Raw genomic sequence first — 17,658 nt, forward strand, 5'->3', positions numbered from 1 at the left:
TGTAAACCTGACATACAAATCTCTCATTACATTGATGATATTTTGATTCAGGGCAAGGATGAGCACAGTGTGCAAAGCCAGTTAGATGTCATTATGGACGGATTGAAGAAGGAAAGGTGGGAGATTAACCCGAGTAAAATTCAAGGTCCAGCTGAAACAGTGATATTCCTAGGGATTCAGTGGCATCATGGGCATCGAGAAATGGTGCCAAAAGCTCGAAAGAAAATACTTGAATTCATCACTCCAATGAACAAAAAGCAAGCTCAGCAGTTTATAGGGCTGTTTGGGTTTTGGAGACAGCACATTCCCCATTTAGGGCAGATATTGGCCCCCCTTCTACAAGGTGACACGAAAGAAATATGAGTTTCAGTGGGGGGAGGAGCAACAGAAAGCCTTTGAGCTGGCAAAAGACACCGTGCAGCAGGTGCTTGATTTATGGCCATTGAAGGAAGGCAAAGTGGAATTAAATGTGTCTGTACAAGACAATTATGCTAACTGGAGTGTGTGGCAGAAACAAGACAGGAAACGTGTGCCATTGGGGTTTTGGAGTCGTAAGTTGCCCGATGCTGCGTTTGAGAAGCAATTGCTGGCGTGTTATTGGGCCCTTGTTGATACTGAGCAAATGACGGTGGGCCATAATGTATTAATGAGACCAGAAATACCAATCATGCAATGGGTACTGAGCTCTCCTAAAACTCATAGAATAGGACATGCTCAAGAAGCCAGCATAATTAAATGGAAATGGTATATACAAGACAGAGTCAAATCAGGGAAGGGTGGAGTTGCAAAATTACATGAGCAAGTAGCCAACATACCACCCTCAGATTACATACCACCGGAAGTGCCTGAAAAACGTGAGTCTCTCGTGAAATGGGGAGCACATTACAGCGATTTGACCGTGGAGCAAACAGAGCATGCTTGGTTCACGGATGGCTCAGCTCGATATGTGGGAACTGAGTGGTACTGGAAAGCAGTGTCGTACAATCCCAAGACAAAAAAGATGTTGACAACGTCAGGGAAAGGGAAGAGCAGTCAGTTTGCAGAGCTTTACGCAGTTTACCAAGCATTGAAACAAGAGACCCCTGGGTAATGTTATGTGTACACAGATTCATGGTCAGTAGCGAATGGATTGGCAGTATGGTTGCCAACTTGGCAAAAGAATGGGTGGAAGATTCATTCAAAAGAGTTGTGGGGAAAAGAACTGTGGCAAGATATTGCAGAAATGTTATTACAAAGTGAAGTCACTATATATCATGTGGACGCGCATTGTGCCACAGACTCATTAGAACGTTGGTTTAATTCTGTTGCAGACGAACACACCAAGATTTCATCTGTGGATGCAGAGGCTCAGGAAGACGATTTGGATGGTTTGGCCAAATGGGCCCATCAGAAATGTGGGCACCTTGGAGAAAAGGCTACTATCAGGTGGGCACAGGCTCGAGGAATCAGTCTTCCTTTAGAAGTAGTGAAAACGATCATTTTGTAATGTCCAGTGTGCCAACACCAACTGCATAGACCTATCCCTCAGATTGTTCGAGGTACATTGCGAAGAGGAAAATTACCAGGTCAAATTTGGCAGATTGATTATATCGGTCCCATGCCAATCAGTAGAGTTTGTCAGTATGCATGCACTATTGTGGATACATACTCAGGATATTTGATGGTTTTGCCGTGCAAACGTGCAACACAACTGAACACCATCAGGTTGTTAGATCAGATCATACTACATTATGGAGTGCCTTTGCAGATTCAAAGTGACAATGGGTCACATTTCAAAGGCAAATTAATTCAGGAGTTTTGTCAGGAAAAGAGCATTGAGTGGTTGTATCACGTACCTTATTATCCAGCTGCTTCAGGGTTAATTGAATGAAACAATGGGTTATTGAAAGAACAGTTGCGCAAATCTGGATACTTCAATTTGGCAGGCTGGCGTGATCGTGTGTTTAATGCGGTGCAAGTATTAAACAATAGGCCTGTGAATGAGCATGAAACTCCTTTGATGCGATTAATGACTCCTACTTTACAGGTTCAACCCAATTCAGTCAGAGAAACACTATTGTACTGGGAAATTACTCCGGGTTATTTAGCTCCCTATCGAGCAACTCCAGAGTCAGCAGGCGTAGACTTGCATTCTCATGAAGAAATCAGATTAGACCCGAGAGGGATGGTTGTAATTGAAACAGGGATTGGAGTAGAAATTCCCCCAGAGCATATGGGATGGATTGCCCCTAGATCTGGCCTGGCATTGAAGGGAGTTCAAGTGTTGGGAGGGGTAATTGATGCTGATTACCAAGGCGAGATTAAAGTCATCCTGATGAATAGTGGGGACCAATTGTTATCGATCCACAAGGGTGATCGAGTGGCCCAATTGGTCATTATACCTGTTAAGTTGTCCATGATCAAGAAGGGGGAGCCTCCTACAGTGTTAACTACCCGTGGGGATCGCGGTTTTGGCTCTTCAGACAGTATGGTACTGTGTGCAAAGGTGTGGGTGGAAAAGCCAAGTGGCTCACCAGTGCCCGCAGATGTCATTGCATCAGGCAAAGATCAAGTAGTTTTAGTCATGGAGCCTGGTAGAAAGAAATGGCAATATGTGCCTGCAGACAAATGTTACCTGAGAGAGTGATGTACAACACTGATATCTCTTTTCTGGGTTTGCCTTGTAGATCCTGTGTCTGGCTGGTGTAATTGTGGTACTAAATGGACTCCATTTGGGAGAGTTAAACAGCCTGCTGCTACCAACGAAAAATGTCACATCTGTGCCAGTGATCAAGGGGATACTGATAGTGATGAATAATGTTGTCCCAAAGCAGCCTTATGCCGATGCCGAAAAGCCAGCCAGACCGAAGACATGGATCCGTGAAATGCGGCAAACACGTTAGGAGCAAGTGAAAACAACCTTGATGCCAGTCATGCAAGAAGCATTTTTAGGACCGCGAAAACATTCTCCTATGATCACCCAGACGGAGGATATGTGGATATATCTGGCACAGGAGGTGCTCAACATATCGCACTTCTGTCTTACTGATGTGCCCAATGCTGAAGCTTTACTGACTACGTGTTTAGTTGCAGTGCCGACGCCTGTTCCGGTTTTAAAGCATATCTTCGGCGTCACACACAATGATTCTTTGGTTCAAGATTCGGATATTAAGCAATCTTTTTCCGTTTATGAGTACTGTAGGTTTTGCCAAGAAACCGATCGCAAATGGAGAAATTTGACACGTGTTATTACTTATAATATAACCCAAGGTGATGTATGTTATTTCATGACATGCAATGCACAAGAAATTGGCAAATGCCAACAGATCGATTTAACCAAACAGCACAATCACACAATGTTTGAGAGACGACTGTGTTTGCGAGTGCCACGCACATGCACCAGTGTAAATAATACTATGTCTTGTAATCATACAGTGATAGCTGCCAGTCATTTGAATCATTTGAAACTTCCAACAGGATGGCTCTTTTCATGTGGCAACATCACATACACTTATATTCCAGCTAACATTTCCGGAGGTCCATGTGCTTTAACTCGATTAGGACTAATGATGTTTCCTTTACACCCAGCGATAACTCGAGGTAAACAATCAACTTTCAAATCTGTGGGTCTATCTCCTGATTGTGATTCACATGTACACTTGTTATCAGAAGCTGAGGTTCTAGCATTAACCCTTTCATTAGTGGGAGTTTGGGGTTTAGCTGCTGGGGGTTATAAATCTGTGCATGTTTAGTAGTCAAAAGCCTTAATCATACTTCTCAGGCATTAGAAGAATTACTCCTTGATAGTCAAGTTATTAGAAAAGCAACTTTGCAGAACAGAGCTGCTGTTGATTATCTATTGCTAAAGCATAATTTAGGGTGTAACGTATTTGAAGGTATGTGTTGTTTTAATCTAAGTGACCATTCACGATCCATTGAAAGTCATATTCGAGGTTTGAGGGATCTCATTTCTCAAGTGTCTCAAGATCGTACTGGGAATTGGTGGGATTGGTTATTTTCATGGATACCTGATATTGGGGGTAAACTACGTTACGCTTTTGCTTGCATTTTCATTATATTAGCTATCATAATAGCTTGTTGTTGTTGTATTCAATGTATTCCTAATTTAGTTTTAATGTTTCGTCGGGTTCAGAGACCGGCTCCTTTGCCACCGGGCTATGGAAGGTAAATATCCAAGGGTGGAATTGTTATGCTTTAACTAAAATGGCGCTGGTGCGCAGTGCATTCTGGGAGCGCTCAGAGCCATGATGGATATTGACTTCATGCCGCAGTGAAAAGCTGCACACATTTTGCTGAGTGTTAGATTCACGGTGCTGAGGAAAACATGCTTTCCAAACCTGGTATGCGGTCAAGGACATTTCTGCTGGGAAAGCTAACTTTGTTATGGTTTGCTACGAGTGTGTTTTTAGAGAAGGGAGGCACTCTGCTCCTTGAGGGTGGCTGTCGATTGACCCAGCTGGCAACCAACGGCTGCTCATCAATGCGCAAGTGCCATTTCCAGAAGGTTCGAGAATCGCCACCCCTTTTCGGAGTGTGCATATATGCGGGGCACCGGGGGTGGTCAGGTGAGACTTCAGCCGGAGGAGGATGCTTACGTCCGGCATTCCTGTGAGCTGTGGTGCTCTCGGCCTGGCTGTTCCCGGGGTCTGCCAGCCGCTTCTGGGCGAGATGAGGAATCCAGTTATGCTCACGGTGATGTATTTCCTTTTGAATTCTTTGCTTCTTCTGTGATTTATGTCTATGTTATTTCTGTGAGTTATTTCTATGTTATCACTGGTTGCTTCTAAGTTTAGAATAAATAGCCGAATAAGTGCTGATTATCTTCTAAGAGTGTGCGGTTTCAAGTTATTGCGTCTTTCTGCGTTCAAAGTATTGGCTCTATAATTGCATTGGTGATTTATGTTTTTCCGTGCACTCTTGGGAGAGCAATACACCATCTGAGCCTCAGATTTGCAGTTGTCCCTTTCCCTGTGTCTATCAAAGCTCTGTACATGGCTGAGATTAGGCCCTTTGAACCTTTCCATTTGTCTAGAAGCTCTTCAAAAAGGGTTAGGTCTCTTTGAATCTTATCTCTCCACTTATCTCTCGTAAATATCCCTTTCAGCTGAAGGTAGGAGAAGACCAAAAGGGGCCCCACCCCCAATGCCTCCTCCAGTTCTGTTATTGTAATAAAGTTGCCCACCCTCCAGAGTTGACCCACCCTCTCTAGACCTGCCTCGAACCATGATTGAAATCTTTCATGAATAGGGATGTCCTCTCGGACCCTCAGCACCCAAATATGGCTCAACGGAGATGGCCATGTGGTGACCCCACGCATTTCAGCCCGTTCATGCAGGATGTTCCATATGGTGCCCAATATCGGGTGGTTCCTTATTCCGCTCGTAAACTTACCTTTGGGGACCCATAGCCATTCTGCAACCGTGGCTGGTGACAGACTAAGATTTTCCAAGTCCATCCATTGAAGCCCTTTCTGCCCTCTCAGATGTGGGACAAGGACCCGTATCTGCACCCCCTCATAATATTTCTGTATGTCGGGCAGGCCTACTCCACCTTTGTCTTTGTGCAATGTTAGGACCTCATATGATAGTATAGCCTTCTTACCTTGCCACAAGAACTTTAGGATTGCCCTCTTTACTTTATGAAAGAAAGGTTTCGGGAGGCGAATCAGGAGTATTTGAAATGTGTACAGGAATCTACATAGACACACCATTTTTACGGCGTTAAATCCCCCAAGCCAAGATATGGTGAGTTTTTCCCATTTGGCTAGGTCGGCCCGGAGGCATGAGAGGAGGGAGGGATAGTTAGCACTGTACAAGGTGTCTATCTCCCTCGTGAGATTTATCCCCAGATATCGGAGGGTGTCTCAGCCCATCATTAGACCCAGTGGAGTGAATATGCTGGTCCCTACCAAGTCGGATTTCTGCAGTGGAAATAAGATGGACTTGGCCCTGTTGATCTTAAGGCCGGATAATATCCTGTATTGTTCAATCAGTTGCATCGCCCTAGGTATGGATGTCAGAGGGTTCTGCACATGAATTAACAGGTCATTTGCTTATAAGGCCACTTTATATTCCCTCCCGCCCACCCTGAGCCCCTCCACCAGTTGATCTCCTCTAAGTCTCTGGGCCAGTGGTTCAAGGGAGAGGCCAAACAGTATCGCTGAGAGGGGGCAACCCTGTTGGGTTCCTCTGCTTAGGTCGAACCACTGGGAATATTCTCCATTAACTGCTACTGATGCTTTGGGGGAAGTATATACCACTGTTATTCCTTTTCTAAACCTTTCACCTAGTCCCACTTTGCCCAGGACCCCCTCTAAGAAACCCCATTCCACTCTGTTGAATGCCTTTTCCACATCCACAGAGAGAAGGACCGGGTCACCTTCCATGTTCCGCGACTCACGGATCAAGTGCAGTGTCTTCCGTATTGTGTCTGCGCCCTGTCACCCTGTCGCCCCATTATAAATCCAACCTGATCTGGGTGGATCAGACGGGGCATGTATTACTCAAGCCTCGCTGCCAGTACTCTCGTGTAAATCTTGGCGTCAATGTTTAATAATGATATGGGGCGGTAGGACCTACATCTTCTGGGGTCTCTGCCTTCTTTGGGAATCACTGAGATAAGTGCTCATGAGTCTGGGGCTTTACCTGTTTCGAGAATGTCATTGAAAAGTTCCACCATAAACGGGAGGAGTGAAGAAAGAAATGATTTAAAAAACCCGGCAGTGTAACCATTCTCTCATGGAGCCTTGCCTAGTGGCAACCTCTTCACGGCCCTCTTGATCTCCTCCGGGGTGATTGGGGCGTCCAGTTCAGCAGCCTCCTCATGAGAGAGTGTGGACATTTGTACATTTGTCAGGTATTCCTCTATTCCCCCCTCTCATGGCTGGTCTCGGATTTATATAGTGTCTCATAAAAAGTCACAAATGCTTCGGGGATTCCCCCTGTCTCTGAGCCGTGGGCCCTCCCGTCTTCTTCTATGGATGCCACCGATCTCTCAGCTCGCTGTCCCCGTAGCCTGGCGGCCAGGCGTGCGTCAGCCTTCTCTCCCTTCTCATTGAACTTTTGCTTGAGAAACTGTAGTTTCCGAACTATCTGGCCTCCTTCTAATAGGTGGAGCTCCTCTCTTTAACGCCTGGCTTCTTGGACCCTCTCCCTTTCTTCTGTGGTGTTTCTTGCCACCCTATCTAGATGGGCTATCTCCTCCCTCAGTCTACGTTCTATTAGGGCCCTCTCCCTATTTTCCCTGTCCCCCTCCCTTATCAGGATCCGTTGCCATGTTGCCTTTCCCGCTTCCCACACCATTCTTTTCGAAACATCTGTATTGTTCATTTTGAAATACTCCCTTATTTCCCCATCCATCTCTGTCCGGAAGACCGGATATTTCCATAATGATTCATTACACTTCCACTTTGACCCTTTGTGTGGGACCCTGCCCAATCCAGTTCAATTGTGACCATGTCATGGTCGGACCATGAGATCGGCAAGATCTCTGAGTGCATTGCCCCATCCCACAGGCCGCCCGTAATGTATGAGTAGTCTATTCTGGTAAAAGTACCATGAGGCGACGAATAAAAGGTATAGCCTTTCTCATTTGGATTTAAATCCCGCCATGCGTCCCGCAGGCCATAGGCCTCCAGCATTACTCTGACCTGAGCCCGCCCTCCATCAAGTGGATCTCATGTGTTGGGATTACCCACTTATCTATCTAGTTTCACATCTGCCCAGAGGTTTAAATCTCCTCCCAAGATCACATGCCCTGAGGCCTCCAGCATTATTTTTGGGAGCGTTCTCTGCAGAAATCGGGATTGACCCGTATTGGGTGATTACACCATTGCTAGTGTGAAGGACACTGCCTGTGCAGTACGCACAACCATCAAGGCCCTTCCGTCCACATCTGCCCACACATTGGTCACCTTCATCCACAACCCTTTCCTTATGAGAATCCCCACCCGCACTTTCCTCAGGGGACCTGATCCCCAATATTCCTCTCAGAGTCTCGCACCCAGGATCTTACGCTCCTCCCCACGTGCATATTTTGTTTCTTGTAGAAACAGCACGTCAAGTCCCGCTCTCCGAAACTCCATAGCCACCAGCAACCTTTTCATGGGCGAGTTCTGTCCCTTAACATTCCCCCGTAGGAGACCACATCCTTGTGAGTTTGGGTCTACTGCCATTTCTGCTCTAATACATCTATCGGCCCCTCATTCATCTCCGGCTGCCAAGCCCAATATTCTGTCATGAACTACAGAACACGCCCCTTTTGGACTTCCTGGTCCTTGTCTCAATGGGGCTTACACTCCCTTGTACTTCCAACATGGCCGTCCACTGTGAAACACCTTCCTCGCTCTACACCTTGGACGTAGCGTGTTCAATTTATAGACCACGCCTCCCGCAGCTCCGCGCGTCTCAATGCTATTGCGAAGTAGCGACCAGACGTGTGCTCCGTAGCTCGTGATATTGTTTCCCCTGCTTCATCCAGCCTACCCCATTCCTAGTCCCTTTCCTTCCTTTCTTGATTCCTGGACTTGTGTGCTAGTAGCGCACTCTGTTAATTTCCCGGATTCCTGGATCCTTGCATCCTGGAACTTTGAACGCACGCTGGAGTCGGAAGAGACTCGTGCAGCCTTATTCAAGACTCGACCAGTCCGCAAGAAGGCATCGATCAAGGAATCCAGCAAAGTTCGAACTCAGGTGAGAAGGGGGGGGAACTCCTTGACAGTTTGAGACGCCAACCGACCGAACTCGATATGGACATGGAAGCGGCCGTCCAGGACCTGATGCGTGGCATGCAAGAGCTATCAACCGAGGTGCAGAATCTAAAGGCGGAAAATGCCGCTCTGAAACAATTAGTTCTATCCCGTGATTCTGCCACAAAAGAAAGTGTGTTGCTGGGCGGCATAGTGGACAAATATGATGGGTCGGCAAAAACCATTCGCGGATTCCTGGATTCATGTTTGGTCCACTTTACTTTTAAGCCCTACTACTTTTCAACTCCCATGGCTAAAGTGGGGTTCATAATTTCCTACCTTTCAGGAAACGCCTTAACCTGGGCTACGCCCCTCGTTAATTCCGGCGATGGTCTCCTAGATGACTATGATGGCTTAATACAAGCCCTTAAGACCATGTTTGACCGTCCAGAGCAGGTCTATAGTGCCCAGGAACGCCTGTTAGACTTCCAGCAAGGATCCCAGGATATGCTCACCTATGTTACTCGATTCAAGCAATTAGTCAAGGAAGCTGATTGGTCCCCTGAGGCGATTTTTACCCTTTTTCAGGAGAGGACTGAATGAGGATATTAAGGATGAGTTGGCCAGAGTGGCTCGCCCAAACTCATTCCAGGCACTAATGGACCTTGCCATACAAATAGATTTCCGTATCCAGGAAAGGAAGGCAGAGAAGAAGAAATCCAGAGGTAATCCTCTGAAGCTGTCCTTTGAGAGTACCACCAAGACAGACACAAACCCAGGCTCAGTCTCTGAACCAGAACCCATGCAGATAGGAGCCTTCCGTGGACCTATATCCCCGCAAGAAAGAATGAGAAGGATTCATACGGGGTTGTGCATGTATTGTGCCTCAGACAAACACTTGGTTAGGGAGTGTCCTCTAGCCCCTCCTCGGCGTTCACTCCAGCTCCCGATCATAGATGGAGCAGAGCTTCGGGAGAGAGATGTTTGCTCCACATCAATTCCATCCTGGAACTCTCCTGGACAAACAATTTGGTGATACTACAGGCCTTCCTGTCGCCCTCCAAGAATAAGACCTATCCCATTCTGGCCTTGGTAGACTGCGGAGCTATGGGAATTTTCATTGATCAAGACTGTATTGTTAGTCATCATATTCCATACGAGACACGAAGCACCATGCAGCCGGTGGAAGCAATCGACGGAAGACCCCTCACTTCAGGACCCATAAGCCTGCAGACAAAAGAGATCCAGCTTTCCATAAACCATCACCAAGAGCAGATTACATTCGACATCATTAAGTCAGCTCATTACCCCATGGTATTGGGTATGCCCTGGTTACAGAAGCACAATCCGTATATCAATTGGACAGCAGGATCACTATTCCTAGGCTCAGAGTTTTGTATGTCCCACTATCTATTCCTGGATCCCTCCTCAACACCCCCTAAAGAACCACTAAGAGACCAGCAAACACCACTCATGGTTTCCAATATCATACAAGTACAAGAGGCCTATCAGGGATATGCTGATGTATTTTCAACTGCCATAGTCCAGGCTCTACCCCCCTCACAGACCTGAAGAATGTGCCATAGATACAGATCCCTCAGCAGTGATTCCCTTCAGCAGAATGTTCATCCTTTCCGAACCAGAGAAAAAGACCCTCCGAGAATACCTGGATACCAACCTTGAAAATGGCACCAAAAGACCCTAAAAATCTCCAGCGGGTGCTTCGTTGTTCTTTGTTCCCAAGAAGGACACCAAGGAACTCAGACCTTGCCTCGACTATCGTGGCTTAAATCAATGCACTCTCAAAAATCGGTACCCACTGCCCTTGATCTCGGATATCCTGAGAGGCGCCGTAATATTCACAAAGTTGGATCTCTGCGGTGCCTATCATTTGATCCATGTCCGGGAAAAGAGACGAATGGAAAACAGCCTTTAGAACAGCCTTTGGTCACTATGAATATCTAGTCATGCCCTTTGGACTAGCTAATGCCCCCGCAGTTTTTCAACGTTTTTTGGATAGGGTGTTTTCTGACATGTTATTCATCTTCGTCATTGTCTATCTGGATGACATATTGATCTTTTCCAAGGATCCTCTAAAGCATGAAGAACATGTAAAGGCAGTATTGAAACGACTCTGTGAACACAAACTTTTAGCCAAACCCGAAAAATGCTTGTTTCACTTTACTTCTGTTCACTACCTAGGATTCATCCTTAGCCCAGAAGGAATTGGTATGGACCCTTCAAAGGTAAAGGCTATACTGGCATGGCCCGCTCCCACGTCCGTGAAACAAGTTCAATCCTTCCTGGGGCTTGCCAATTTCTACCGGAAGTTAATTTCTACCTTTTCCGAGATCGTTCAGCCAATCGTTTCCCTCTTGAAGAAAGACACCCCCTTTGTCTGGTCTACACCGCAAGATAAGGCATTCCAACGTTTAAAGACAGAGTTCACGCAAACCCCCATCTTGGCCCAACCTGACATAAATCGGCCATTCCTAGTGGAAACGGATGCCTCTAACTACACCATAGGAGCGGTCTTGAAGCAGGAACTTGAGGATAAACTGGAACACCCCATTGCTTACCTCTCACAAACCCTGACTCCCAGTGAGACACACTATTCCGTCCTGGAAAAGGAACTGTTAGCCATCCGCCAAGCCTTCACTGAAGGGCGACATCTACTTCTGGGTGCTAGATATCCAGTTCAGGTCCGCACAGACCATCGGAATCTTCAAATTCTACAGTCGTTGGAGTGTAGGAACAGTCGTCAGGCGCGTTGGGCCTACTTCTTTGCCCAGTACCAATTCCAAATCACTCATGTTGCCGGATCACAAAACATGATTGCTGACGCCTTATCTCGATGTCCTGACTATGTAACTACTGAAGACAAGGCCTATCCTAAGATGTTTCCCCACACGATCTTTGTAGCTCAAGCAGTCAACCTCCTGGAAGATATTCGGGTCCAAACCCAATCCTCTGACCTCTGGAAGGATATTTCAAGGAAGAATCCATGGAACCTAAGAGTTAAGGAAGGATATTTATTCAAGGACAACGCACTGGTCATTCCTACACAGAAATTACAACAAAGAATAATAAACCTCTGTCATGATACCCTTCACTCCGGACATCGTGGCATAACCAAAACCCTCCGTCTTATACAAAGACAGTTTTGGTGGCCTGGAATGAAGACCAACGTACAGCACTACATCAAAGCTTGTACTGTCTGCAGTCAAAATAAACATGCTAACAAGAGACCGGCGGGTCTTCTACTGCAACCTACACTGCCAACAAGGCCATGGGAATTCATTGCTACAGACTTCATTATGGAATTACCACTTTCCCGAGGATACACGACCATCATGGTTACTATAGACTTGTTCACTCATATGGCTCATTTTACACCCCTGTGTAAGCTGCCATCCTCGTCCGAGCTTGCTGGAATCTTCCTGGAACACATATTCCGTTTACATGGACTTCCTTCCAAGATCACATCTGATCGAGGACCTCAATACGTCTCTCAATTCGGGAAACATCTCTGTCGCATTTTGGGAATCCAACCCGCCCTCTCGTCTGGTTATCATCCCCAAACCAACAGGGTCACAGAACGTGCTAATCAGACCCTGGAGCAGTATCTTCGATGTTTCGTCACCAAGGTTCAGGATGACTGGTCGCTCCTGATACCCGCGGCTGAATTCACCTACAACAATTCCGATCATTCAGCACTTAAGACCAGCCCCTTTTATTGTAGCCAAGGTTTCCATCCATCGGTTCTACCCTCTGTTCTCCCTCATCCTACACCAGTACCTACTGTCGACTCCTGGATAGAAACCCTCATCAACGTACACTAGGAGGCCAAAGAAAACTTGGAGAGGGCCAGAACACAGACTAAGAGGTATGCAGATTTCAAAAGAAGACCAGGTCCTTCTTATGGAATCAGTGATCAAGTCTGGTTGTCCTCGAAATTACTACCCCGACATCTATGGCCAAACAAGTTGGCTCCTCGGTACTATGGTCCAATTCCCATCAAGGAAATTATCAATCCAGTTTCATACCGGATCAGACTACCAAACTCCTGGAAGAGAATTCACCCAGTATTTCACACATCCTTATTAAAACCCTACACCCAATCCTCCCGGAAATCCTGCCGACCTCCTCCTCTGCTGGTCGACAACCAATTGGAATATGAAGTATCCCGAATATGTGACTCCAGGTATAAATGGGGTCAGCTTCAATACCTGGTTGAACGGAAAGGATATCCTCCTAGTGAAAGAACCTGGGAACCACTTTCTAATCTCAAGGCCCCTCGACTACTCAGAAGATTTCACCTTATACACCCGGGCAAACCCAGAGAAACGGGTCTTCGGAGGAGGCATGCTGTCATGAACTACAGAACACGCCCCTTTTGGACTTCCTGGTCCTTGTCTCAACGGAGCTTACACTCCCTTGTACTTCCAACATGGCCGTCCACTGTGAAACACCTTCCTCGCTCTACACCTTGGACGTAGCGTGTTCTATTTATAAACCATGCCTCCCGCGTCTCCACGCCTCTCAATGCTATTGCGAAGTAGCGACCAGACGTGTGCTCCGTAGCTCGTGGTATTGTTTCCCTTGCTTCATCCAGCCTACCCCATTCCTGGTCCCTTTCCTTCCTTTCTTGATTCCTTGACTCATGTGCTAGTAGCGCATTCTGTTAATTTCCCGGATTCCTGGATCCTTGCATCCCGGAACTTTGAACGTAGGCTGGTGTCGGAAGAGACTCGTGCAGCCTTATTCAAGACTCGACCAGTCCGCAAGAAGGCATCGATCAAGGAATCCAGCAAAGATCGAACTCGGGTGAGAAGGGGGGAACTCCTTGACATATTCAGCACCCACTACTTACATTCTGCACAAAGAAGATCCTGTTCATTCCCCTACCCTTCACCCCTTTCCATCCCTGCCACCGTAAGGGAATCCGACACTGCCCGGGTAACATCACCAAGCCGAGTACGGACCACCAGCTGGGACCGGTTATTTTTATTTATTTATTTATTTATTTATTTATTTATAACGCGCCGAAGCTCGCAAGCATCAAGGCGCGACAAAGACACAAGGACCGAAAGTTCACAGGATGACACAGATAGTAAGATGAGAGAAAAAAACAGAGAGGAGCGTAGTCAGATGGCCAGCACGGTGAAGGCATGATTATTTGAAGAGAATGGTCTTCAGCTGTTTCCTGAAGGATTGGGTATTTCTTTCCAATCTGATGCTGCACGGCAAATTATTCCAATGAGAAATTGCCATGCTAGGAAAAGCTCGACCTAGGCCTGTGGATTTACCAGGTAAACTAGAGTTGAGTAATTCTTGTTTTGTGGATGTCAGGCTTCGGCCCGGCTCATACCAGCTAAATTCTTTCTTTAGGTATGCTGGGGCCGTGCCGTAAAGACAGCGGTGGACCAGGGTCAGTGATTTAAAAGTAATACGTTCCCTCACTGGCAACCAGTGAAGGTCGTTTCTATCCTTTGAGATATGATCACGTTTAGATTTTCCTACGATGGACCTAACTGCATTATTTTGAATGATCTGGCACTGTTTTATGCAGTTGCTACTGGCGCCAAGAATCAAGGCGTTGCCATAATCTAAGCGAGACAGAATGGTGGCTCTCGCGATCGTGGCACTATTAAGTAAGGGTCTAATACAGCAGAGGAGCCTCTGATAGTATTGACAGTTTCGCTTCAAATAGGCGGTTTGGGCCTCTGCTCCGAGTGAAGATTGTAGATAAATACTGAGGGTTTTGACCTTGTGTGATGCTGGAAATGCATCGGAGGGACAGGGCCTCCGTATCCTTGTCCTTTACGGCTTTTTATCGTGTGTTCTGTCGTGCTTTCCGCGCAGGAGTTCATGTGGGACTCCTGGCGGTGCAGCTCTCTTTCTTTTGGTTTGGTGAACGGACCCGTGGGATACCCTTATGGCACCCATGGGTGGGGGTACCACCCTGTGCCCCTAGTGTATGTTTTTGGGCACCTGTGGGTGGCCTGCAGAGCAGGGTATGGGCTGGTGGTAGCTCCATGCTGAATTTGACAGGTGTGCGGAGTATCCTCCATTTTGGGATACCCCGGCCCTGCCATTTGGATCAGTTGATTCCTGATGGAAAACAAGATGGCCCCGGTGGCCTCTTGCTTTCTATTACCCATTACCTTGTTTTCCCAAAGTCCTGGGAAGCCCTGACTCTGTCCCTTCCCCCTGACTGGCTGTTGGGTGGAAATGCCATATATGGTGTTGTTGTGAAGGTCCGGCCAGACTAGCTGGAGCCTTCCCGGGGATGTATGTTGTGGGTACCTCCTATGGGTGGGACCCGGGTGAATAGAGTGTGTGACGAATATGCATTCTGTGTTGTGGATGTCTAGTATCTGGTGGTTGACACAATGACTGAGACAGCCCTGCCCGAAACCGGTATGAATGCAGCTTGGAGTGTTGAATGGCTCGGTACTTGTCCCAATACACATAACTTGTTGTGAGTGTCTGGAGAGAAGTGAATGGCCTGAATACCTCGTGTGCCTGATTGGCTGCCTGCCTGCATGAATGCCCGTAGTCGTGATTGGATGCTTGAGTGTGAACCAGCGGAATGAATGGGAGATCAACAGTATATCTGGGGACCTCTCACTGCTAGGAATCGTGTTCAGAAGCTGAAGTCCACTACGACGAGTAACTGGAGTAACTGACGCTTGACCTTGAAGCCCTGCTGGACGAGAAGAATTGCTGTTGCTCTCCTTCACAATCTGAAAGCTGATGTGCCTCCAAGGACTGACCCAGAGAGGACCTGGTAAGGCGCCCTCTTCCCGAGCTACGAGGGACCATCGTGCACAGCTGATCTTTGCCAAAGCTCCCTGGTAGACAGACCTACGACAGGCTGCCGACCCGATATGGGGACTGCTGCGGAACTCCAAGGAGAAGCACCCGGACTGTTGTCTGCCACTGTCGACGACCGCCGTCGCCGACCGGAGCCGCCGTGCTCCTGTTTGCCTAAGAACTTCAATTGATCATCGGATGCTCTCGCCTGCATCGTCATCCGCTTGTCTCCCGCTGGAGAAGGCCCGACCGTCGACGCGCCGAGGAGCATCCTCCGGTGGGTTTCCCGCCACCAAAAGACCGCAGAGAAGCCGACGACTCGACTCCCTTGCTGGGCCCCAGTTCTTCATCATCTCTTTGCGGTCCAGAACTATCATCACTGAGGTGCCCCGCACGCCTCTTCCTTGCAGGACGCCAACGCTCTGTCGTCGACGAGCACTGCTAGGAACGAAGCTGCCACTTCACGGCCATAAACCTGTTCACCGTCGGGCTTTCGATGACCCGTGACTCCCGCCTTAAAGGGAGGGCACTCAAGAAGGGCCGTCGATTCCCCGACACCGAACGCCGAGTTCCTCGACAACTCTCGACGATCCGTGGCTCCTGCCTTAAAGGGAGTCACTCAAGAAAGATCGGTCGACGCATCGTCGGAGAACTCTACTCCACTGGGTACATTGGGGGGGTAAAACCTTAATAATAGGAAGTAAGACTATTGAACATATGGACTGGACTCGTGCTATATATCTTTATTTACAGGTTGCCCAGGTGGGGGATCTCCACTCAGAACTGTGCCTAGTGGTAGGGGTCAGTATTCTACCTATTATTCCAACCATCTAACGTTCCTGCCTATCTCTATTGCTGGTTTCCTCGTTATTAATCTGTGTGACATTTTAACCGTACAGTTGATGCACTTCAATGAGATTCGATAACACTAGCAGTACCACTTTAGAATTGTATATATTTATCATTATTGACTTCCAAGTACAAAGTGTGTTATTGTGATTGTGTACATACCCTTGAATATTAATTATATAAAGACTGTGTTTTCAGAAATACAGTGTGTGGACATTCCTTTGTGGGGGTTCGGGGACTACACTGTACTTAAGAACCAGCCTGCATCACCTCCTGAGAAGCTAGGCCTTGATTGCTTGACTACGTACCAATAATAGAGAATCTTGGCTGGGGTCCTCTGTGCCTCTCCTCTACCATATAGAGAGCGGAAGTACAGACACCCCCTACCAGTCTTTACACCTTGTTTGATACTGTGATAGAGGAGTCTTTTATAGAAAATGAGAAGTAGTCCGAGCCTAGGTTGTTTAAGGCTTTTGTGGTGCCAAATGTCATAAGCTCCGTTTTGGAGCTACTAAGGCACATCCAATGTGATATCATCCAGTTTTCAATTGTATTATAGATAACAGATAGCTTATCATTGTCGATAGAATGGTTCCCGCTTAGCTCCAAAATGAGCTGTGTATCGTCTGCAAAGTTGGTAAAAAAGATTCCAAGCTGTGATAAGAGGGTGCAGAGAAAACGGATATAGAAGTTGAAGAGTAGGGGGGAAAAACTGGCTCCCTGAGGGACGCCACAATCCACTGGTTTAGGAGAGGTGAAATGCCCTCCCTAAGTGATTTTTGAGTTCCTATCTTCCAAAAAAGATGATATGCAATCAATGGTGTCTTGAGAACAATTCCCGGTTGAACCTAGTGCCTCTCGGAGCTTCCCATGATCTAGCAAATCGAAAGCAACCGAGAGGTCCAAAAGGATTAACAGTCCTGCTTTAGCTTTGTCCAAGATACTCAGCATTTTGTTTGCAGATCTAGCAGTGCTGACTCAGTGCTATGTGCACTTCTAAAGCCTGATTGTTGTGGGTGTAATAGGCTATGTTGGTCTACGTATTCTTGTAGCTGTTTAGTAGCGATTTTATCGAGTACTTTTAAGAAGAAATTACAGTTTGTAATAGGCCTGAGGTTTGTCAGATCTTGTTGGTCTAGTCCAGGTTTTTTCACCAAAGGGGTGACTGTGACTGTTTTGATTCCTACCGGGACTTTCCGGTCCCTAAAAGAAGCATTTGTCATACGACATAAGAAGGGGGAGAAGATTTCTGCGTTGTCTAAGATCAGTTTCGGAGGTAAGATGTTTTCAACGCAAGTGGTGCA

The sequence above is a fragment of the Ambystoma mexicanum genome, chromosome 3p (genome assembly GCF_040938575.1).
Source record: "Ambystoma mexicanum isolate Mex_15411 chromosome 3p, UKY_AmexF1_1, whole genome shotgun sequence".
Classification (NCBI taxonomy): Eukaryota; Metazoa; Chordata; class Amphibia; order Caudata; family Ambystomatidae; genus Ambystoma; species Ambystoma mexicanum.